This window comes from Lissotriton helveticus, chromosome 8 (genome assembly GCF_964261635.1).
Source record: "Lissotriton helveticus chromosome 8, aLisHel1.1, whole genome shotgun sequence".
Taxonomy (NCBI): Eukaryota; Metazoa; Chordata; class Amphibia; order Caudata; family Salamandridae; genus Lissotriton; species Lissotriton helveticus.
In genome coordinates, this window is record NC_136069.1 from 1,685,012,055 (window position 1) to 1,685,035,686 (window position 23,632).

Below are 23,632 nucleotides of genomic sequence, written 5' to 3' on the forward strand. Positions count from 1 at the left end.
CTTTGACTGGTAGTACTGAAATAGCAGGCAAGTCTGGAGTAGTATCAGACTGAACATTCAGGACCATAAAATTCGAAGAATAATTACCTAAATTGTAAACTTCATTTTCTAGATCTAACCCTGTTCTATGGGGGAGACCTTGCTTGTCTGGAAAACATGTTCTATTCAGAAGGGACATATCATTTGAAGATGACGTTAACATGGACCATGCTCCACACGAACCATTATGTGAAAACGGATAAGGAAAGAGTGGCAGAACTCCCTTCGGTGTCTGGAAAGGGGGGAGTCGACCACACACCCAACAATTAGTAGCATTGCTGGTCTGGTGTGAATAATGTAACATTCTTATAAATGTATTATTTCTCATAGCAAGACGATAGGATAACTCGTGAGGAGGCAGATCACTAAATGTGTGCTCTACTGTAGCATTAGAAAACTTATTTACATGAGAAATTGGGAAACATAAATGTAATGCATAACTTGTGCAGGTAACCATCAAACTTAGAAACAATAGAAAACTTAGAAAAACGATACATCGGATAGAGTTTTGACTAACTCTCTCACTATGGGGGTCTATCTCATACATGTCAGATACCTGTCTAACCGTTTCACCCGAGAGGGACTTAGACAATTAAACTGGCTGACTTATTTTACTAGACCGGAGCTTTAACTTATACTCCTGTTGCGGAGTTTTCTCTAACAGAGGAACTTTCAGTTCAGGATTCAGATCAGTGTCTGGTTTCAGGCAGTCTTTCAGGCAGTCTTTAGAAATGTCCTTTAAAAATGTTTTTTCTCGGACTCCATGGAATTTCTTTAGATGAGACAGATGGACCCACCCCTTGCGGCCTTCCAACTTCACGGCCGTGCGGGTGGTCAGGAGGACAAGTCGCGGCTCCTTCCAACGAGGCTCCAGCGAACTTGAACGATCAAAGTTCCTTACAAGGACGAGGTCGCCTGGAATGACCTCATGCGGTTTCACTTCGGTATTGTCTGGGAATGCAGCGGCAACCTGTGAACGACAAGAGTGTAGGGCAGACATCAAGGAAGCTAGGTAATCTGTCAACATATTACTGGAAACATCTGTAATACTGCGGGGTCTAGGTGTACCCCACATGTTTGGGGGGCGGCCGAATACGACCTCATAAGGGGACAGACCTGATCTGGAATGTGCAACCATTCGCATAAAGAATAAAGCAACTGGCAGGGCAACTAGCCAGTCTACACCTTTCTCTTTACATGTCTTAGCAATACGGATTTTCAGGGTCTGATTATGTCTCTCTACGAGACCGGCTGCTTCAGGATGGCGCACACAATGGAACTTCCACTGGTACCCTAACAAGAGGGAAACATGTTTCATTAACTCGGATGAGAATGGCTGGCCGTTATCAGAATACACGACCCTAGGGAGTCCATAACGGGGAAAGAATTCACGAACCAACTGCTTGGCAGTGGTCGCTGCTGTATAATCTGGAACTGGATATGCTTCTGTCCACCTGGACAAAGCGCATACAACTACGAGAACATACTTGAAACCTCGACATCGCTCCATCTGAATGTAATCCATCTGGAGGACTTCGAAAGGGTGGTCAGGAGGTTGGAATACACCTTGTTCCACCGGGACACTTTTACCTGGATTGAATTGACAACATATCATACAGGTACGGACTTTCTGCTTGGCTGCAGCGCGTAAGTGCTTGTTGAACCAAAGGTTCTGTATACTATCTAACATGGCTTTTTCTCCTAGGTGTGCTGGACTATGTGCGGTATTGATAATGACTTGAACCATAGAGTCGGGGAGAAACCATGTGGCTTTTCCCTTCGTCACCCATCCCTGATCTGTCTGGACCCCTCCTTGTTCGGACCATTTCTTGATTTCTTCAGGAGTAGCATGTAACTGTATGTCTATGACATCTTGTGTAGGGTCCTTAACTGTCATACATGTAGTCGGATCTGGAGTGGATGTCTGTGTCGTGTTAACTGGAATGTCTGGTGTCTGAGCTGTAAGCTTGGCTGTTCGGTCTGCTAGATCGTTACCTTGGGAAATGATATCAGTAACTTTCGTATGTGCCTTGCACTTCATGATAGCGATAGCTGTCGGCAAATGTATTGCATCTAACAGAGCTTGTATGAGGAGACCATGCTGAATCTTGGTTCCATGAGAAGTCATGAAACCTCTCTCCTGCCAGAGCACCCCGAAGTCGTGTACAACTCCGAATGCGTAACGTGAATCTGTATATATGTTTACTTTCTGGTCCTTGGCACGTATGCAGGCTTGGGTCAGAGCAACTAGCTCTGCTGCTTGAGCAGACAGCGTGTCAATACGGTGTGTTTCAATAACTTCAGTGTCAGTAGTCACTGCATACGCGGCTACTAGTTCTCCTGTACTAGTTCTCATACATGAACCATCCACATAAAGTGTCAGGTCGGGATTAGGTAATGCAATGTCTGTCAGGTCTTGTCTTGGCTTAGTCATAGTGTTAATGACTTCCACACAGTCATGTGTGGCAGGATTTGAAGTAACTGACGGTAACAGTGTAGCAGGATTTAGAACGTTGCAGCGTCTGATTTCTATGTGTGGCTGGAACAATGTCAGTTCATAACCTGTTAAACGTGCAATGGTCAAATGCTGAGTCTGTGTTCGGTTTAAAAGAACTTCCACGGAGTGTGGAACTTGTACTGTCAGGGAGTGTCCTAATACTATGGAATCACTTTGTCTGATAGCTAGAGCTGTGGCTGCAACTGACTTGAGGCACGCAGGCAAAGCCTGGGCTACTGGATCTAATGTGCTCGAAAAATAAGCACAGGGCTTGTACTGTCCGGCTTGATCTTGTGTGAGAACAGATAATGCAGTACCATCACGTTCTGTGACAAAAAGTGTAAAAGGCTTACTGTAGTTCGGTGTAGCTAGAACAGGTGCTTGGCATAAAGCTTTCTTTAACTCATTAAAAGCAAGTGTATGTTCAGATGTCCAAGGGAGGACAGTCGATACGGCTGCCTCCTGTGTCGTTAACTGTATCAGTGGTTTGGCTAGAAATGCATACTGAGGAATCCATTGTCTGCAATAAGAAGTAAGGCCAATAAAAGCACGTACCTCCTTCTGTGTCTTGGGCTGTGGAAGACTCGCTATTAACTGGATACGGTCTGGTGTCAACTGCCTACCCCACTTGGACAGTAAGTGGCCTAAGTAGATCACTTGCTGGACACAGAACTGGAGCTTCGAAGGGAACACCTTGTGCCCCATCTCGGCTAGGAAATACAGAACTGTAAGTGACGCTCGCTCGCAGTCACGTTCAGAACGGGCTGTGATCAGTAGATCATCTACATACTGGAGCAGGGCAGTGTCAGTTGGCATGTGGATATTGTCTAGTTGTCTTTTAAGTGCTTGACTGTAAATGCTAGGACTTTCTGTGAAACCTTGAGGAGCTCGTGTGAATTTATAGCTCCTTCCATTTAAACAAAAACCGAAAAGGTACTGGCTGTCTGGATGAATCGGGACACTGAAAAATGCATTCTTGAGGTCTATAACAGTGAAAAATGTAGCTTCAGAATCAATAGCTGTCAATAGAGATGAAATATCTGGAACTACTGGATACTGGGGTATGATACATTTATTAAGTTCTCGAAGGTCAATCACTAATCGATATACTGGAGGTGCATTTGGATCAGTACGTTTCATGACTGGAATGATAGGAGAATTACATACATTGGAGTCAGTTTCTACAACCACTCCTTGAGCAATGAGCTCGTCAATAATTTTGGATAAGGCTGCCTCAGGTGGCAATCTGTACTGTCTGATTCGTGGCAAGACTATACCTTGCTTGAGGGTCACACGATGGGGTGTGATTCGCATAAAACCTACATCAGTTGGACCTTGCGCCCATAAATGCTGTGGAACATTGGATAACCTTGGATCAAAATCGCGTAATACATAGTGACCTTTAAAGTCACGCAAAAACAATCGTATTCCTTCTGGGGAGCAGCAAATAACTGCACCTAATTCTTTTAATGTTTTAATGCCTAACAAATTTTCTGGACATGATTTCGTAAGTAACAAATCAGTAGTTCGGGACAATGGACCAACTTCTAGAGTAACTGGCTTTGAAATCTCGTTAACAATAGGCTTTCCTGAAAATCCAAGGGAAACATTTCTAGAGCCTGAGAGCGGAGCCCCCTGGAACCTCGTCATGACTGATAGTAGTCCTACTTGCCCCTGTATCAATCAAAAACTTTCTGTCTTTCCCTAATACTTGACTGTGTACATAGGGACCCTCTTGATCTACAGGTATCTCGATGAGAGGCAAGCCTACCTCCCTCTCTAGGCTGTTTCATGAATACTGTTGATACTCTGGATACTCTGTCTGGGCATACTGGTACATCTGCTGTGTAACATGCTGTGTTGCAGCGATAGGCTGCGGTGCTGGAACTGTCTGTTGTGCATTCTGTGGTGGCTGAGAAGTCTGTGAAACTTGCTCTTGTCTAGGCGGACGTGGTCTTTCTTTAGTCTTACCAGTAGCTATGTTGTGTTTCAGAACTGCACACTCGTTTATAAAATGACCTGGCTGTTTACAATAATTGCATGTCCCTTTAACGGGAGCTGCAGGATGACTGACTTGATTCGGACCCCTCTTCTGACTGTCTTGTGGAACAGATTGTGCAACTAGTACTTTCATTTTCGTGTCTTTCATACGTCTCCTTTCGTGTTCTTGCTCTTCCCTGATTCTATTCTGGTGATACTGGAGCATTTGGAGCATCTGTGATGGAGTACTAGCTTGCCAGGTACTTTCGACTTTCAAAACTCGATTTTTAACTTGTGGACTTGAATTCTCGACTAGTTTAGTAACAAAAAGATGAGGGTATGACTCGCTACCTGTCTTCAAACCACTGTTGATAATAAAACATTTCTCAAATCTAGAATAGAAATCACTAGTGTCTTCATCCTGTTTCTGTTTGCATGCTGAGATTGCATCCCAATCTTCCTTTTTCGTGGATAATAACCTTGGCAAAACTTGTATCAATAACTCGGGCAATTCTTTACATTTGTCCCCAAGACCGGTACCTGGTACTCGTATTTTATCTTCAGCTTCTAGGGCTGTCCAATCAATCTTTTTCTCTCCAACCTCCCATTCCTTTTCCTTGAGTTTTTCATATACCCCTGCGGGCAACAGGACCTTTAACATTTTAATGATATCTGGATACGTGTATTCTCCCATACGGAGCATGTCTTTTAATTCTCGATGGAACCCTGCTGGATCTTTGTCGTGACAGGGAATTAATTTCTTCATCTCTAAGAGTTCCATCTTTGTGACAGGGGTGTAAACAAATACTCGTTGCATTTCACCACCCGTTGTCCTAACTGGGTGTACTTCTCGTAACGGATGCTGTCTATCTATGTAAAATGGTTTACTTTCTGGAGGTGAGACGTGAACAAAATGCGGATTCAGAAACGTTCTATATTTGTGGCGCTGTTCTAGAATGACACTAATTAAATCTGTACCTAAACCTTTCCATTTATACTGGAGTAACTCGTTCAGAACATCATGTAACGGACCTGGATCAGAATGTTGTCCCTCATACAATGTAATGAGGTACTGGATCATATACATACCCACCAGTCGCTGCTCGGCTGGGGGCAGTTTCAGAAACATTTGTGCCACTATTTCGTCTGGAAAAGTGGTAGAATCAGTAATCCATCGGACTGCTGATCGGGCTAGTTCTTGTTCATGCATGGTACTAAGTTCACTATAACCGATTCGTGATTTCAGAATGTGATCGGTAGCTTGAAATACTTGTTCTAGATTCTCTTGTTCTGGTGCTGGAAGATGAAAGACTTTCTTGTATTCTGGACGTGAATGTCGGTCTGGAAATCTAGATTTACCTACATACGCTATTCTGGCGGTATTCTCGTCTTCTACCTCTTCAGTATCAGAGTTATCTTCTTTCTCGCTTACTTGTGCTGCTTTGCGTTTCTCGTGTAACCTTATTATTTCCTTACGAATTTTCTTGTACATACTCTCTATACAACTGAGTGTTCTGTGTCTACCCTCGGCTATATGATCACTCCACTTTGTCAGAACTCTCATTTCGACCGGATCTTTAGTCGGATAATCTTGTTCCCTTATTAAACAATTGATTAGAAACTTTAATAGCATGAGCTGAGTCTCGGCTTTCCTTAGAGACATGATTTCGCCAATACTTTCTGGATCATCTCCCGTACGGATGAAACGATATATCCTGTCTAGATCTTCTTTCATATTCGGTAGGGTGTCCAAATACTCGGTCACCCGTCTTACACGCAATGAATATATAACCATATTATCATCGCCTGGGACTGGATCATAACGGCATTCGGTAAGAGATCGCTTGATATCTGCAACGGACTGGTGTTTGGGCGTACGCTGTAACGCACGTTCATGTAACTCGACTAACGTTACACGTTTGTGTGGCGGCGAGGTACCAGGAGGACCTCCCCCCGCGGCCCCTAAACTGGAATCGTCGACTGATACTCTTCGTGCTGGCAGAGTAACTGATGTAGCGGGAACTTGTACTACGGGCTGGACCGGGGGTACCGTAACAGGTGCTGTAACAGGTGCCCCGGTGGCTGGAGGAACAGGAATTACATTATTTACAGGAGCTGGCGGAGCAGGATTCGCATATTCTGGGACTGTGTCGTCCAAATAGGACGAGAGAAAAATATCAGCTGCGGTCGGTTTGTGACGTAGCTTAATCGGAACTAATGGCGGCGGGAAATTACATGGTGCTCCCGGGGTTGCCTTTGGCAAGCCCTCGGCAAGAAGAGGATACATACCCTTAATGAGGGCATTTCTCTGTCTGTCTGACTGTTCGGCTTTAACTCGTTCACCTACTTCAATTAATTCCCTTTCTTGGGCTCTCTCTGAGGATTCTCTACTTAATTCTAACTTTCTGACTTCTTTTTCGGTTCTTTTATGAGATTCTTTGCGCCATAACTCGATGGCATCTCTCTGGGACTGTCTGGCCTTCTTTTTCCATAATACTTCTTCTACTCGCATGATGCACTCGGCATCCCACGTACCTGATACGGGCCATCTATACTTTTCCTCTAATTCTTTGGTGTACTCCACCCATAAGTCTAGATATAATATGGCACTTATGCCATGCTTTTGATACATAAAATGACCTGGACTGTCCCTAGGCGGGACAGGAACTGCTTCCTCGAGCAGACCTTTTCTAGTTTTTAACTGACGTAACTTTGAGAACAGAGGCATAACCTAGGCTGGAGTCTGGACACAATACAATACACGATAAACACAATAATAACTGAAAAACGAATCATTCATACCACGACATTGAAAACACATGGAATAACATTTAAAAATAACGGTTCGGACAGAATATTACCTGAAATACTGAAAACAGAACACATGAATTTCTCGAGAACAGAACTTACTAGAATGACTAGATGCACTGCTAAAACAGCACGAAACTTACCGGTCCCATAAAGAGACACGTCAGGACCCGCGCCCACCTAGGTGAACACTTCGTGTTGGATTTGCGTACCCAAACTCACGGACCAGAGACAAATCAATTGACCCTGTCTAGATACTACCCCAGCAACGGTACTCACCGGGCAGCAAGAACGGAAGGCCTCGGACTGGACTGGACTGCTACGACGACGGACGGACGAACTTCGGACTTCAGTTACAGGTGGGCCTCCGGATACCTCGGACCTTGGACTCTCGGCTTGGGCTCTGGTCGGGACTCGCCGCGTTCCTCCACCGCCTCGTCTGGACGCTGGACCGCAACCTCCGTCTCCTCCGTGGGCCTGAGGGATACTTAAAGCAGAAATATCTGCACGTGCACGGTATGGTTCCGTCACGGCTGCAGAGGATCAGGGGGCCTGCGTGGCTTCTCCGGCGCGTGGGGAAAGGGCAAGTCCCTATTCGGGCGCCATTATGTGGTAAATAAATAAATTATTACCGGATCTATTTTTGACTATAATCAATAAACAGGTAGCTCAATAAATAAGAGTCAAGATACGAGGTAGCTGAAGTTGACAGGCTTTAATCAAGCATAAAGGACAGGAACAGGACAGCCTGTACAGGAATAGGATGGCCGGGCCCGACAGCTGTCGGGCAGGATCTGGGAATTGGCTAGCAAACTTTAATATCGGTGCACAATATATATATCAAAACAATTGCATTGCATTCAATACAGTAGGCGTAGCAGTAGGCGGGGTTTGTAGCAGTCGCGAAAAATAAGGGTGAAATGAGGTAACAAGAAGGCGTGTACAGGGCGTATACATAGACATGTGATGCAAACGTAACAGAATATGTCATAAACGGGGCGGAAACATGGAGGGAGCTACCTGAGCAGCTGGGACCTCTAACCTAGTGGTGCGCGCAAACTGACAATGACGTGTTACCAGGGAGAACTGGGGGGCTATGACTTCTGCGCTAGAAGAGGAGACTAAAGTCTGGAGTGTCAGAGCGACATGTACCCAGGCATATCTAGTATCTGGTGTTTAGAGTACATGTTGATAGAATCCAAAAGTTATCAGAGTAAAGGCTAACAGACATTAAGACTGGTGCATGCATTATTCTACATGTAGTGCGTGTGCGGGGAATATTCTATGAATATTAATACAGTATTTCTCTTACATGGAGACATTAAGGCTAGACCATGACGGAAACTAATGATGCGATTCAGTAGCTTAGGAATGCAGAGAAGGAGGGCTGGACTGATAACTAGAAACATAACATACTCTTGGCAGACTGGGAGGCAGAGCCAGGCCGAGCCGGGCACTGCGAGGCATGAAAGTAAGCTAAGGGTCAGGGATACAGGTGGGGGCTGTATCGCTCCTCGGAGAGGGTTCAGGAGACAGGAGCTGAATCTGAGTCCGGGCCCTTTTGAGGCCTGGAAACGGGGATTTTTCAATGAATTAACGTGCACACTGTAAAACGTGGCAACGTAGCTTTACATAGGCCTGATATTCGTTGTATTCACGAAAACTGGAAACTGGCATACTAGAGATGGACACAACTGTAATTGCGTCTTTAATCGATCATAGGGGGATACATGCATATCGATCATGCACATATGGCATAACATGGGGAACACGTAGGCACATATAACATGGCAAAATTTACTTTTCCACAAGTTCCATAACCGAGCCGTATTAGCCAAAAATGAACGTCCTCCTATTCGAGCCCTTCTCACTCGTGGTTCTAGCAGCAGAACCCGGCCATTCGAGCGGAGAGAACGGGCCTGAGAGTATCTGGGCAACCGCGATCTTAAATAGAATGGACAGCTTCCGTGCAGAGCTCGAAACGCCAGCGTAAGAGCCTTGAATTTTATTCTACTGGATACCGGCAGTCAGTGCAATGAACGGAGATGAGGGGTCACATGGTCTTTGAACGGTATGCGCTTTAGCAGCCTAGCCGCCGCGTTCTGCACGACTTGCAAACGCTGGATCAAGTATTTTGGGAGACCTAGGTATAGGCCATTAGCATAATCCAGCCTAGCTGTAATTGGGGCATGGATCACCATTTTCCTACACAGCTCAGGCAAGAGCGCGAGAATTTTCCGCAGGTTCTTCAGTTTGCTGAGACAGCACCCGGTCACCTGCTGAATATGCGAGGAAAAGGCTAGACTATCGTCCCATTTAACCCCTAGGTTTTTTGCTGAAAGGTGCAGGCCCCATCACCTCGGGCCACCATAGATCTGCCGCAGGAGGTGTACCTTTCCCGAAAAAGATCACCTCCGTTTTATTCGGATTCAACTTTATTTTGTTCGTGTTCATCCAGGCTGCCACGTCTCCGAGGCAGCCCTTGAAGTTGGCAAAGGCTGCCTCTGACACTTCAGAGTAGGAAAAAACCAACTGGGTGTCGTCTGCATAAGATATTGCAGTGAACCCCCCAGTTGGCAATTAATGTGAAAAGCGGGGCCAGATAAATATTGAATAATAAAGGGCTTAGTGCGGACCCCTGCGGAACGCCACATGTCAGGCTCCTGGATTTTGAGGAACATGCCCCCAGTGCCACCCTCTGCGATCTGTTTGACAGATAAGAATGTAGCCACACCTCGTGTAGAATATTGTTGGCCTCAATATAGCTATTTAGCTGTCGCTGAATCACTTTCTCCATCATTTTACCATTTTACTATACCAAACTTAGGCAGGCATTTTTGTGCAGTAGCTAAACACATTTCTTTAGTTTGGTCTATTGACACCCTATATCCAGCCAAAGCTGTTTTCACTATCTACATGTCATTTAATCAGCTGTGTTCTCGAGCTAGATGGTATGAAAGGAATCTTCTCCACTTATTATTCTCTCACTGAGATTTATCCATAATCTTCAGGCACTAGGGTTGTGATTTCACTGGTGCAGCAGGTGCAATGGCCCAGGACCAAAAGCTCCATTCACCCCACTAAACATTGATTATTGCTATGTTTCATAACTAACAAGCAGTCACAAGGGCTGTTATCTTTCAGGCACTAGGCACTAGGGTCATAATTTGAATGGTGAGGCAGGTGCAGCGGCACCAGACCAAAGATATAGACACCCCACTGAACACCTAATAATGCTATACTTTATTACTAACAGGTAGTCACAAATGCCGTTATCTTTGTACTGGTCCACCTCTCGCCTCCCCCACCCCCTTCCCCTCTAAGTGCCTCTCTCACTGGTCCCTCTCTCTCACTACTCTCTCGCGTACTTTTCCTGTCTCTTTCATATTGGTTCACTTCAGGTCTTTACAGAATCAGGCGTTGGCCAATGAAGAATGGCTGAAAACGTTCAAGTCATCTAGATGGTTCAGCTGAGAATGGGACTATTGGCCAATATTAAAATTTGTAAGTTGCGAAATCTTTTTTAAGTGAGATATTATTAGACTCCATTCAAAGATTACAAGGCAGCAGATTCTATGGAGTATATTGCAAGGGTTTATGGATCTCCTTAATCCATAGTTAGTCATGCTGATATCGCCACCTACAGCCTGTGGATCACCACAGTGTCTCTGGTGTTTCAGATGCTCTGTGGGAAAGTGGGGATTATTTTTTTATCATCAAACCTTACTGTTTAACATTGGACTGTTTATTGTATAGACGTTGTAGAACCATAAAACAATGCACTGGAACAATCAGTGTTGAAAATCTGAATCAAATTGATAGATAGTGAAATTAGATTGAACAATTACTGATGGTACTGTAGCCATTAGATCAGGCTTTGAAGAATTAAGAATAGCTATAAAGGATATGCCAACACAAATGACTCAAGACTCTGCAGCCCAAAGGAGTCAACAGAGATATATGAACTATTGCCTCCAAAACATTGCCTCCAAAAGATTAGCGCCTAAAGAGGTTCTGCTGCAGTTGACTATCAAAAAAAAGGCTCTACTCCCTCAACATTAGATAATTCTGTACTGAATTTTGTCTTTAAATGTCTTCCCAATCAAGACCAGGATCCCAAAGTAGCAAGCATGATCTTTTCATGAGCTCCAAATGATGTCCAAGTTCTTTCATGTACCTTTTCAAAATTTTCGTCCCTCAAACCTCACACTCTACTCCTCTTCTTAGGGTATCTTCTGCATACACTGCTATACTCTTTTGATGTCTCTGTTGCCTGCTGTTCACTTTTTACTCACACTGTCTTTATTATACTCTATTTGGAGTTCATTCACCACCCCGTGCACATCCTACCTATCCCTCTCTATCTTCCATTCTATCTGTTCTGTGCAGCTCTCACCCCTATCAATTCACCATGCCACATAATTCCACTACACAAATACACGCCACACCCCACAATTCCACAACTAACAATTGCTATTTAATCCACCTAATTTCATTCAGAAACCTCATACTATAACTCCAAACAAAACACATTTTGTGTTGTTTGAGAATCAAAACGTTTCCTCAGGTAGCTTCAAAAGATCAGATGCTTATTTTTTTTAAATCTAGGCTATGGTTAGCATATAAGCATATTGTAATGAGCTCACGTTGGACCTTTGTAAAAAACATTAAAGACGCGACCACAAGTGTGCAATGCTAGAAGAACGTTGAAATGTGTTGTCCTTCTGGTGTGAAAGGAGATAGCTCCGCTGTATAACATGCATTGGCATAGCCAATAGGTCTCGCCTTTGGGACCTTATAAGTGTTTAGATATGCAACAGTTGATGTTGTTGCACCAAGGATATTGTACTGCATAACTAAATACTTATAAGGTTTCAAAGGCGAGATCTAGTGGCTATGCCAAAGCTTGTTTTGTTTGCAGTGGAGTGATCATATTTTTATAGTGCTATTGCCATTTGTATAGCTCTGCGGCGCTGGAGAACCAGAAAATGGGCAACAGGTTACAAGGGAGGGGAAGTGGAAAAGAAAAAATGACACAAATGGAAAAAGGATTTAAAATGAGGCTTCTGTAATTAATTAAGACAGGGAGCAAGTGTCCTATTGTGATGTGGAACAAAGTAAGTTATGTTTTAGTTATGAGCAAGTTTTTATTTGTATTCCATGTTGTCCTTATTTTGATGATTATTGTAAGATGCTGGGTACATGTGTGGTGGTAAATTCAACTTTTATTGTGTTACATGCCCTGGAGCCACCAGCATGAGGGAATGATAGAGACAGACGCAGAAACAAGTGGGCCAGAATGTAACAACACCGGTATTGCGGCTGGGGTTCAAAAAAGTGTAGTAGGGGGCTATCTCGGACTGAACAAGAAATAAAGTCAAAATATCCATGTAAGTGACTCTTCTTGGAGGACATGCACATGTTTTAGGGAATAAAAAAGATAATTCAGCAGTAATTAATGTAAAGGATTGAATAACGCAATGCCCTGCAGCCAAAAGTTTACTTTAGAACAAAATTTCCTTTTACTATTTAAGACATTTGTTTCCAACAGCAATGCTGTGTTGCTGAATCAATGGGTGGTGGATGGAGCTGATGGTGGAGGGGAGTAAGAGTTAGATTAACCTGAAAGCAACACGAAGAAGGGTGTGGAGATTAACCTGAAAGCAACACGAAGAAGGGTGTGGAGATTAACCTAAAAGCAACACGAAGAAGGGTGTGGAGATTAACCTAAAAGCAACACGAAGAAGGGTATGGAGATTAACCTAAAAGCAACACGAAGAAGGGTATGGAGATTAACCTAAAAGCAACACGAAGAAGGGTGTGGAGATTAACCTAAAAGCAACACGAAGAAGGGTATGGAGATTAACCTAAAAGCAACACGAAGAAGGGTGTGGAGATTAACCTGAAAGCAACATGAAGAAGGGTGTGGAGATTAACCTAAAAGCAACACGAAGAAGGGTGTGGAGATTAACCTAAAAGCAACACGAAGAAGGGTATGGAGATTAACCTAAAAGCAACACGAAGAAGGGTGTGGAGATTAACCTGAAAGCAACATGAAGAAGGGTGTGGAGATTAACCTAAAAGCAACACGAAGAAGGGTATGGAGATTAACCTAAAAGCAACACGAAGAAGGGTATGGAGATTAACCTAAAAGCAACACGAAGAAGGGTGTGGAGATTAACCTAAAAGCAACACGAAGAAGGGTATGGAGATTAACCTGAAAGCAACCTGAAGAAGGGTGTGGAGATTAACCTGAAAGCAACACGAAGAAGGGTGTGGAGATTAACCTGAAAGCAACATGAAGAAGGGTGTGGAGATCAACCTAAAAGCAACACGAAGAAGGGTATGGAGATTAACCTGAAAGCAACATGAAGAAGGGTGTGGAGATTAACCTAAAAGCAACACGAAGAAGGGTGTATGTAGGTACTGTAGCGAATCACAAGGACGAGCACAACAGGAAGGGAGCCAGGGGACAGAGAGCAACATGGGAAAGATTTAGATTAGCGAGGGTAAAAGAAAACGTAGGGAAGCCAGGACTATCATCTGATTGGCCGCTCCTCCTCCCCATTACCAAACAAACACTACAGCAAGTTTTGGTCACAGGGTCGGCTTCCGAACTCTTTCTCTCTCACGCGCGTGCACAGACTTTTTTTTTTTTTTACAACATACCAACAAATAAAACGGCGGCAAGTGGACAGTACAGGACGAGATTCCTATCCATTTTCGTTTGATATTAATGAAGAGAAAACAAATATACACTTTCTGGGCTCACAGTGGAAAAATCAAATAAGGAAGAAAGTGTGCAGAGTGTGGTGACTTCTTTAGCGCTTGAGCTGAATAATTTGTATATATGCGCTATGAGCAGATATATTCAGGTCACTTGCGCTTCTCGGACCTGATATAGAAGAACCCCTGATGTGCGGGGACAGACTGAACAGACAGACAGACAATGCACTCACTCCCCACTGGGGCAGTGCTTCGCCAGGGCTTGAAACACTGGTTTCCCTTTTCCAAGAATTCCTGCTGTTTCAAAAGCACAAGAAAATATGATCGACGTTCTGACTGGGTGTCTGCCCCACACTCCAGTATGAAGCGCAGCGGAACAAATAACGTATTAAAAATCTGCTTACAGCTGCTGCGACTAAGGATATTTGTCCAATTAAACCTTATCAGTGATGTTTCACATAAAATCGAGGCCATTTCCCCTAAGAAAGTGTGACAGTCACCTAGTAAAGGCCCAAGGAGGAATTGTGCCCGTGCAAATGCCAAACAGGCAGAAGCCATTTATCATGGAGGTTTTTCTTCGTTGGTTTGTTGAAAGACAGTTCACCAGACAAAATGTTTGAAATGAAGGATGCATGTGTTTGTTAAACGCATGGCTTCTATTGGTAGGAAACCTCATACAGAACACTGGCTGCAATTCTCCAATAATGAGTTCTAGTCAGGATGGAGCTATTGTGCATTGCACTGCAGGGCTTTAAGTGGGATAGTGAAAGCTAGGGGGCTCTAAAATGAGTGCCAGATAAAAGGCATAAAGTGGGTGCTGAGGGAAACAAAACAAGCAGGGGCATGCAGAGAGCAACAATTGAAACAAGCGCAGCTGCGAAAGTGAAATGCCACGCTAATAAAAACCAGGCAGGAGCGGAGGGGGGTGAGAACCACCGCTACGGGCTACGGTCACTACAGCGACGTATTGCAGCCAATGAGGAGCAAGCTGCCGTGCTGCCTACAGAAAAATAGGCGGTGCGTGCATGCGCAGTCTTCACTTTTCAAGCACTGCACTCGTGCTTGTGGTGCGCTGCTCCTCGCTCCCGCAAGGTGGATGCCTCCACAAGCACTAGTGCAGTGCTTGAAAGGTAAGACCGATGGCTAAAGGCCCTCCTAGAGCAGTGCATGCGCGCTGCCTGCCTAAGCGGGGCCTAAAAAGGTTGCCCCTCATGCCCCATGCTGCTATTGGCAAATCTCCCTAGTGGACTCCACGGTACAGATTCAGGAAGAGTCATGCTGGAAGGCCTTTTGATATGGGTCAGTGATTCAAAAACACTGTAGGAGGTGCAGTACAGATTTCAGGAGGAGCTAGGCATGGTTGAGTACTTGTTCATCAGCAAGTAGAGCATCGCGAGGAGGGGCTCCATCTGCCTGGCTTTCATGGACACATCCTGCGCCTTCAACAGAGTGGTAAGATCTAAATTGTGGTCTATACTGACTGATTTGGGGATCAATGCTGGGCTTGTCGATTTTCTTTGGTCCTTGCATTATGATCTATTGGTGTCTGTTAGGTTCGGCCCGGGTGGTGAGTGCACTGCTAGCTTTAAAGTGGGGAAGGGAGTGTATCAGGGCTGTGTTTTGGCACCAATCTGATTTATTATTGGCCTTAGCTCAGCCATTTCTGCCAGATCTGGGGATGTCCCTCTGATCTGTAGGAATGGGGTCCCAGCATTACTCTATGTGGACAATGCTGTGTTACTTGGGAGAACCTACAATGGCTTAAATACCCTGTTTCAGGAATTTGTTATCTTCATGGGATCCTTGGGTCTTGTTACTTATCGCTCTACAACTTTTACCATGGTCTGGAGTTCCAAGTCTCACAACATGAAGAGTGTATATCTCCATGGCCATCCTGTTACTTCCATCCAGGATTCCTCATACTATACTGTTTGATACAGGGGAATTGAGGACCCTGTAAGCTCAAAGCAACAGTTAAACTCCCCACTCTCATTGTATTAGCATGTATTCTTCTTCAAAGTGTGCAACTATAAAAAGGAAATTCATGCTATTTTAGTCACAAGTAGAGTTAGTTGCATAGGGTCACTTTATTAGATTTTGGACTAGAATTCCAGATGGTTTCACCAAAATCCTACAAATTGTATTTTTATAGGACGTCCACTCTGGTCATCTTACATAAATGTGTTTTAACTAATGCATTAGTTATTATAAGATTTGTTTTACTTATTTCTGTTGTATGCACTTAGAAAGTATGTAATGATGAGATATTTGACCTATTTCTGTGTTGTGCTTTTACAGCTGCTTTTGTAGGCGAAATAATGTCTTTGATATGATACGAAAAGAATACACAGGTAGAAAAAAGATAACATGCTTCTTAGACACTGCAGGTATGTTCTTGCAGTACAAAACTAAACATATCAGTGGTTGTCAATCTTGTATAGCTGTTGAAAATAGTCTCTTGTTTTAAAGTTCCAGCAGGGCCATCACATTTAGAACAACATGTTGGCTATCCTGAAATGGTAAAACAATGATTCACTATGGATAACAGTATTTCTCTTCCAGGGGATACTCATCAACAGTCATAAGCAATGAAATATCCCCGCCCATGTGCGGGACCCCGGATATATATATATATATTTTTACATGTGCGTTTACCCGTACGCGTACCCTGAGCGTACCACAGGGGAAAACTGTGAAAAAGGGGTCCCAAAACATGTTTTTCCCCATGCAATTTTCCATAGGACATCTAGCCCTTCTCAGGGGGTCCCAGTAGAACCCCAAGGGCCAGAAAAAAAAGTTTTAAAAACGCGTACCCCGCATTTTCCACTCTTGTTTTGGGCTCTCTTGTGCCTCAGTTCTCCTGAGAAACAAGATGGTGGCCAACACTTCTTGGTTTGGACACTTTGGAATGTTGACAGACAACTGCCAGCCAATCAGGAGTGCGCACAGACCTTTCCGACCATGGGCTGCATTTATTGGCTGTGAACACTCCAAACCAGGAAGTTTGGGCAGTCATATTGTGCTCGGTAGACCGTCGCACAAAAGAAGCAGAAAAACAAATGTGTAGAATGCAAAAAGGAGGCAGGGTAGAAACACCCTCACCCCCTAGGGCTGCTCAGGTGTTCCCACAAGGATATTAACATATTTAACTGTTATTCACTAATAGAATTAGCATTTAGAAAACCTTGGAAATTTGTTGAAAAAACCCATAGGTTTCACAGCTGATAGAGTTAGGAATTAGCATCATTTGAGATGTCATCAGTGATGTCACTGACCATGTCATGAATGATGTAATATGTGACATCATCAGCAGTGGATTGCGGGTGCGCGAAATATAGTTAGTACAACTAACTATATAGAAGCAATTTCAATGGTTTTTTTAAATGCTAATTCCTAACTATATAAGGCTTGAAACCTATGGTTTTTTCAGTGAATATACATATACATATATACATATATACATATATATACATATATATATATATATATATATATATCATCACACTCTCCCTCCAGCAAGAGGGATAAATGGGCGCACTCCCTTAGATTTGCCACAATTTTCGTTTATTCAAGATTTAGGCACTGGAAAGCATTAGATCAACGCGTTTCGATGCCGCAGGCATCTTGGTCACGATCAACTTCCTACAGTTTTCCCAACCTATTTAAGGCAGTCACATGATTGTTACATCATTTCCTCATTATAGTCGCTCGGCATTGTGGTTATGGTAGTTTTTCAATTTTTATGTTTTTTTCTTTTTTTATATAAAATTAAAGTCTCTTTGACAGTTTTGATCATAAGGAGAATAATGACGTCTTATTTTCTCAAGAAAGTTCCTACCACATGAGGCTTTTTCCATCCCTTATATTGCCATCCCTCCAGTGGGATTCGAAGTCTTTTTATTTATAATTTTTGACAGTTTTATTCATGTTTTCAGTTCAATCCCTCAGGTGGGGGTCGTTTCTTTTTTGTGTTTTTTAATGCTATATTTTCTTTTTGTATTCTCCCCTCTAGTGGGGTGTTGTTTTATCTCCATATTCATTTTCTCCAAATTCCAGATCTTACTCATCTTGTCCTTTGTCAATTGACTTTACTGCTTCTGTTTAGCCGAGATGAATGTACAACTCCTCCGATTGGTTAAGGCCCCACGGGTTTAGGGTTCTGAAATTTATTATGTGGCGTGATTCCTTTTGTCTTAGAGTTTTCTCTCTGTCACCGCCACGGATGTGTTTTGGTATTGTTTCTATGCCAAAGAATTTGAGTTTTAGCCAGTCTCCATTGTGCGCCTGTTCCATATGTTTGGCCACTGCGTTTGTTCGATCTTTGTGCGTGGTTGCTCTTGCATGTTCCATGATGCGTTTTTTCAGCTCACCCTTCGTGCTTCCCACATATAGTAAGGGGCATGGGCACTCAATTCCATAGATTGTGAATTCAGTCTTGCACGTGATCAGTTGACGTATTTGCCACGTCTTGTTATTTGGCATCTTCACCTCTTTGGTTTGTTTGGCGATTTGGCACATTTTGCATCCGTAACATTTGATAAAGCCAGTTGTTTTTAACCAGTCTTTTTTCTTGTCCTTTTGTGTTTTGCAATGGCTATGGATCAATTGATCTTTCAAATTGGGGGCTCTCCGGAAGGTTACCGTTGGGTGACTTCCAACTATTTTGCCCACCGTTTCATCCAAATGCAATATTTTCCAGTTTTTTCTTAGAATGTCCATGAACAATTTGCTTCCTTCTGCGAAATCCGTAATCAATCTGATTGGTTCTTTTTCATCTTTCTTCATGGTATGTTTTTTCAGGCAATCTTCTCTTGTTTTTGCATTTGCTCTCTGCCAGCATTTTTCTACATTCCCTTGATTGTATTTCCGATTTTTAAATCTCTTTTTGGTTTCCCCACTATGTTTTTGCCATTCCGATTCCTCGCTGCATATGCGTCTTATTCGGAGGAACTCTCCGTAGGGAATACTAGAGATTAACGAATTTTGATGGAAACTCGTTGCTTCTAATGTAGCATTAGTTGCAGTAGATTTTCTGTGCAGAGTTGATTGTATCTCATTGTTCTTGATGTAAATATGCGTGTCTAGGAAGGTTATCTCCTGGTTGCTGATTTCATATGTCAGGTTTATCCCTGCCATGCTTCCATTAATGGCTGTGTGATATTCTTTAAATTCATCTTGGGATCCATCCCAAATAATCAGGAGATCATCGATAAATCTGATCCAGCACATGATTTTGCTGGTCATGTTATCATATTCTGGTGCCCATGCAATTTCTTTCTCCCAATAGCCCATGGCTAAACAAGCGTAATTTGGACTAAAAGAAAAGCCCATAGCAGTCCCGTTGTTTTGTCGGTAGAGTTCTTCACCGAAAAGAAAAATGTTTTGGGATAAGCATAATAAGATCATTTCATGGAGCATTTGATTATGATTCCGATATTTGATGTTTCTCTCCTGTAGAAAGTAATCACACGCCTTTATCCCCATATCGTTCTCAATATTTGTGTATAGGGATATGACATCCATAGTTATGAGTTGGTAGGAGTCTTGCCACGGGATGTTTTGTAGTTTCCTTAACATATCATTAGTGTCCTGAATATAGGAACTTAGTTGTAACACATACGGCTTCAGAAAAAAGTCAATATAGTTTGAGACTGGTTCAAGTAGGGAGCCCTTCGCTGATAGTATGGGTCTCCCGGGAGGGTTCTTTTTGTCCTTATGCACTTTTGGCAAAAAGTAAATAGTGGCTGTAATGGGGTGTTTCACTGTCAGGTATTTCAGGAATCCTTCCCTGCAAAGGTAATCTTTCATGTAACATAATACCTCTCAGTAGAGAGAAATAACAATTCATCCTTAAAAACAAAGAGTTTAACATATAATATTCACATTCAATGTCAGGGCTACTGCGTTTTTCATAACTTATCGTAATAAAGAAAACAAGTCTACGTTATGGGAAATATTTTCCAAGTGAAAAAAAAAGGCCTCTAGCGGTTAGAATTGGCTTGTCACCATAAACAACTGAGGCCTTCTGTATGGAGTGTAAGCTTTACAATAAGGCAAACAAAAAGGGCATACAGTCATAATATTACAAAGTGTATAAAATTATAGATGGCAAATCAAAATGCTTTCTATAATAAGAGTGCAAATCTTCCATACCTATGGTTTGGCAGAGGGAGGTAACCAAGACCAACACCTGTTTCTACTATAGTGATCTGTGAGATTCCATGTAACAAAATACGTAGCTGTATGCTTAATACAGAGTAATAACAAATCTACCCCTAATTGCCTATTGACTTTAATGTATGGTTTCCACAAGCAATATATCAGGCCTACAGTGTCTTTATCATAACTTTTCATAATAATACATCTCTTCCCATCTCGATGCCTAATCCCGTAGGAATATTTCTTCATAATCCATAAATAAGCAGACTTCTTCCTGTGAAGGCGTGTGTACAAAAGGTATATGGTGTTGTACGTATTTTTAAGCGTAAGAAGGACTATCCAGAAATTGGTAATCTCTGACTACTTGCCTTTAATGGCAAAGCTAATGCAAAGCTGGGGGAGGCCTGGGTACAGTGATGTTTCAATAGCCATTAATCTGGCACCGCCTTTGCGCATATCACTGGGGGGGGAGAAAGTGGAGGGTGGGGAGGCTCACCCACTGGCAGATAACTTCAGCGTACTGTATGAACAGGAAATACAAACTTTTGCATCACTTTGCCCGGCAGCACCTCTCCTCAAGACCTGCCCTTGGAGAGTTGCCTTAGACGTAGGCACGGTTTTATTTTCCGCTCGTTTCCACAAAGCCCAGAAATGGGACTTCTAGAGTCCCAGGTCAGAGGTTCTTGCATAGCAACACCGCGAGGCAGCATACTGGCACAAGGCACCCCTCCCAGACTGTCACCTTCCCGCTCATCTGTTGTGTGTGTGTGTGTGTGCACTGCAGAGTGTACTGCAAGGGCACAAGGCTGGGTGGGCAGTCAGAGGTGACCCATCCACAGAGCTAGGCTAGGATCTGCAGAAACCACGCTATCAAAGGCAGGACTGTGCGTGTACGGTGCTCAGAGTACTAATGGTGCATGTGATGGTAACGCGACGGTGAGAGAACTGAAAATGCCCAAGGAGGTGAAGGCCAGGGCACGAGTGCAGCAGCATAGCTTGGACTCCACTGAAGTAGAATAAACTAGGTGGGTTGGGCAGGGGGGTAGGAGTGAGGTGCAGGAGTCACGTGCTGGAACAGCTTGGCGCCAGGGGAGAAGGGTGCATGTGCACTGGGAGAGCACGCGTCTGGTTTCAGGGACGAGGAACAGTGGATTATCAAACCATGGTGAGACCCACGAAACCTGCACCTGCTATACTGAAAACAGGATTCCCATCCCCACTCCCCCCAACCCAGCCAGCGCAGTTGGAGCCAGACTATTTTGTTACAGAGAATTGACAAGTGTATCATTATTAGCATGCATATGCCTTAGTAGAATAAACTAATGTATACACTACAAAATACAATAATACATCTACAACCATAAAAAGGATCTTTAAAATCAAATAGCATCCCTTTCGTTCAATTGATGTCACCATTATCCATAACTCACAATAAAGGTTCAGCCACTTAGAAAAGCTTTCAAATATAAAACACAACACTTCTGCTGATTAGATGACAATCTACAGAACAATGGGCGTGGCCTGGGGCAGGGAAGAGTCAGCATAACGTGGGTTACTGTCTCCAACCCCCCGAACTGACAATCACAGAAGTCAGTCCTACATCAGCTAAAGCAAACTTGCCCAGGAGCACTCTGGTAGGGAGAGTGCCCAAGCGAAAAGGCACCAGCAGTCGGAATCAAATGGAGCCTCGACCCTAGCAAACCAGAAACAGGTACAGCAGTTTTATCTCTGCAGTGGAAGGGGCTATCTTCCAAAACCTACGGGTTCAAATGTAGTTGGGTGGTGCAGACCCTTCAGTGTTTTTGATATTTAAATTTCAGGTCCGAGCATATATTCCAATTGCACGTCAGGCGCGTGACATCCTCTGCAATGATGTACTTACTTGATGTAAAATCTAAAATGTATTTTTTAAGTCCTCCATCGCACGTGAGAGTCTCTCACTTTGAAAGACGGACAGAAACTGAAACCCAGCACGGCCGGCATTGAGAAACTCACACGGGTCAGCCCGAGCCGGGTCTCTGCCTTCGCCTCCGTCCAGCACAGCAAGACGGCCCACGCAGCTATCTAAACCCATTAAACCTCGTACACACACAGCAGCTTAATAAACACAGAGAGGCAGTAACAGCCACCATCTTGGCTGCCAGCAGCTGCCATCAAGACAGAACTGCTTGTTTAACCTGGCTGGGACCCCCGAGAGCTCTGACTGCGCACGTTAGATCCGAGACGCTGTACTCCCGAGCACTGAGGCGCTCGGGTTCCCGCAAAAGGAGGTCACTGGACGTCCATGCTGACAAACAAAAACAAAAAATGACGGCAGGCGTGGAGTCCATTGCTGGACCAGACCCCCTCCCTGTTTGCTCTTCATTCACAGGTCCGCCCTGGTCTCCAACTTGTGATTGCAGCAGGTCTGTGGGCGCCTACCATGACTGAACAGGCACTCCATGTCAACTTCACAACAAGGGCGCGTGCTGAAAAGAGGCAGCAGGGGGAGGGGGCCGGTGCCGGTTTCCCTTGCGGGAGCAGGAACCATCTGTTAATTACAAACAGATGGTTTTCAAAGCTCGCTCCCGCAAGGGAATCGCCAAACGTGCACGCGTTGCATTGAAAGCAATGCAAAGCGCGCACGTTTTTGGCTGAACAGGTGATTTGATTGCTACAGGTCTTTTTCCTATTCAGCGCATGCGCGCTGCGTAGGCGAGACCTCAAAAAATACAGTAGCGTAACTGTTTAGATTGCTATCAGTGCTAACATTAGCATATGTGATTTCTTGGCACATAAACATTGTGTGACCATTTGCCTAACCCCTCCCCGTCCAGTGTGGTGCTTCCCAAAGACACTGGATCCTAGTTCCCAATGTGACTTAATATTTGTTTTGCATATCACACCATATTGCAATTTTTTGGGACATTATTATAAGTTATATTAGGCATTATTCCTAATTGGTTCTTTTTGTTTTGCATTTATTATTTATGTGCAAATGTTAGCATGTTAATATATTGTTTTCACAATTATCTCATCACCGCTACATTGTAGCCATTGTTTATCACTACATTGTACTAATTTTGTCTATTTAACATCGTTATTTGTGTGGTTTAGTGCACAATGAAAGGGCATCATGCATTTAAAAATATGTATTTATGTTTGCAAAAATAAAATACAGAAGTATTTCATACTTAGATGCTGATAAAAGTTGAATTATATTACTTCATCACTTGTTCCTTTTCATAATTTACAGTGCCTGCCATAAGGATTAATGTATTCCTATTATTATATTAACATGCTTTTTGAGCGGCAAACTGCTTTTATATTTTAATTTTGTTTACATCAGTTACATCACTCTCTCTCTTCCTTTCTATCTATTCTATACAGCTCTCACCCCGATCTATTCACCATACCATATAATTCCATTACACAAATATACTT